The 2,500-nt window shown below is 42.9% G+C and overlaps 1 protein-coding gene across 1 annotated transcript in view; it reads left to right on the forward strand.

The window, feature by feature from the left end:
- Window positions 1–2,500, forward strand: part of LOC123503220 (zinc finger protein ZIC 4-like) — a 27,989-nt gene that overhangs the window by 24,583 nt on the left and 906 nt on the right. The window lies entirely within an intron of this gene.

Here is a 2,500-nt window from a genome sequence, read left to right on the forward strand (position 1 = left end):
AAAAATGTGGAGAAGAGAAGGAAGATATGTGTGTGCGTGGCAGAAGATAATTACCTGCACTAGAGAAGAGGAGGAGGAGGAGGAGGAGGAGGAGGAGGAGGAGGAGGAGGAAAAAAACGAGAAAAAGAGGAAGATAATGAAATATAAAGAACAAAGATGAATAGAACGATAAGTAGATCAGAGAGAGAGAGAGAGAGAGAGAGAGAGAGAGAGAGAGAGAGAGAGAGAGTGTGTTTACCTTCAGACACACGCCCTTGTTGTTCTTCGGTTCCTCTACCTGATCTTGAGGTGTTGAATTTTGCCTCCTTCCCTCCCTCCCTCCCTCCCTCCCTCCCTCCCTCTCCTCCTCCTCCCTCCCTCCTCCCTCCTCCTCTCCTCCTCCTCCTTCCTTCCTTCTTTCCTTCCTTCCTTCCCTCAAACCATAGACCCACACTAGACCTCCTAACTTCCTCTCTCTCTCTCTCTCTCTCTCTCTCTCTCTCTCTCTCTCTCTCTCTCTCTCTCTCTCTCTCTCTCTCTCTCTCTCTCTCTCTCTCTCTCTCTCTCTCCTTCCTCTCCTTTTCTTTTCTTTCTTATTTTTATTCTTTTGTGCGTCTTTGTCTCTCTCTCTCTCTCTCTCTCTCTCTCTCTCTCTCTCTCTCTCTCTCTCTCTCTCTCTCTCTCTCTCTCTCTCTCTCTCTCTCCATATTCTTTACTTATTTTTCCCTTTTCTATTCGTTCATTCATCTTCTTCCATTCATTATCATATTGTCGTTTTTCATTCCTTTCCTCTCTTTCTCTCTTTCTCCCTCCTCTCCTTCCATTCTTCTTTTATCTCCTTTCTCATGCATTCCTCCTCCTCTCTATTCTCCTCTTATTTCTCTCTCACTTTTCCTCCATTTTTCCATCTCTCTTTCTTATTCCTGGACTCTTCCATTTTTCTTCTCTTTTTCTCCTTTTCTTTCTCTCCTGTATCTTATTTCTGTCTCTCCTCTTTTCTTTTTCTTTTTTCTCTTTTCTCTTTTTCTTTCCTCTGACGAAACTTTCCTCCTCCTTCTCTCCTCTCTTCCAATACTTACCTGAGAGATAGAGATAAAAAGTAAGAGAGAGAGAGAGAGAGAGAGAGAGAGAGAGAGAGAGAGAGAGAGAGAGAGAGAGAGAGAGATGTGATTACCTTGATTCTACTTTGTCTACACCGGCGCGTGGACCCAACGAGTGTCAAGTTACCAGAACCATAATACCTTGTCCTCCTCCTCCTCCTCCTCCTCCTCCTCCTCCTCCTCCTCCTCCTCCTCCTCCTTGCGTAACAGACTCTCCCCCTTCATTTCTCCTCCTCCTGTGTAGTGTTTTCCTATAATTTTTCCTCTGAAGGGGTGAGGACAAAAGATTCAATAGGGAAGACGAAGGAAAAGTTAGCTTAATCAATTCAACCACACAGAAACTACTCCTCCTCCTCCTCCTCCTCCTCTTCATCCTCCTTTCCTCCTCCTCCTCCTCCTCCTCCAGCCATTGAGGGTAAAGGGAGAAAGGGAGGAAGGCACAAATACCTACCCCATTCAAGAGGAAGAGGAGGAGAAGAGAGGAAAAGGAAGAGGTTTTGAAGAATGGAACTCAATGAATGAATGAATAGGAGAAATGAATGAATCGTGAACCAACGGAAGGAAATAGAAAGGCAGGTATGGGTGGGTGTGGGTAGTGGGTATGGGTGTGGGTATGGGTTGTGGGTTCGTGTATGGGTGTAGGTGGATATAGCGAGGTGGGTAAGTGGGTATGGTATGGGTGAGTGTTATATATGGAAAAAAAAAGAAAGAAAGTTGCATAGAAAAGACTAAACACACACACACACACACACACACACACACACACACACACACACACACACACACACACACACACACACACACACACCGTCTGCAGCCTCGTAAGCCTAGTTATCGACCATCAGGCATCGCGGAGGTGACTTATGGGGCGGTCAGAGGAAGAAGAGGAGGAGGAGGAGGAGGAGAAGACATTATAGTGGTGGTGGTGGTGGTGATCCTGGCTGGCTGGACTGAAGAGTGTGTGTGTGTGTGTGTGTGTGTGTGTGTGTGTGTGTGTGTGTGTGTGTGTGTGTTTGTATGATTTTTCTTTTATTAAAAGTGATAGGAATGTATGTGATGCTGTTTTTTTTCACATTTGCCTTTCCTTTCATATTTTCTTTCTCTTTTCTCTCTTTTTTGTTCTTCTATGATCATAATAATGATGCTAATAATAGAAATTATATTAATGAAAATGATAACAATAATGATAATAGTAACAATGGTAATAATGATGATAGTAATAATAATAATGATAATAATAATGATAATAATGATAATAATAATTGTGATAATAGTAATGATATTAAGTGATAGTAATAATGATAATGGTAATGCTAATAACGAGTGTTAGTACCATTAGGCAGTGCCACTGTTGCCTGTCTGTGTGTGTGTGTGTGTGTGTGTGTGTGTGTGTGTGTGTGTGTGTAATATGTAGTAGTGTA

The sequence above is a fragment of the Portunus trituberculatus genome, chromosome 13 (assembly GCF_017591435.1).
Source record: "Portunus trituberculatus isolate SZX2019 chromosome 13, ASM1759143v1, whole genome shotgun sequence".
In the NCBI taxonomy this organism is placed as follows: domain Eukaryota; kingdom Metazoa; phylum Arthropoda; class Malacostraca; order Decapoda; family Portunidae; genus Portunus; species Portunus trituberculatus.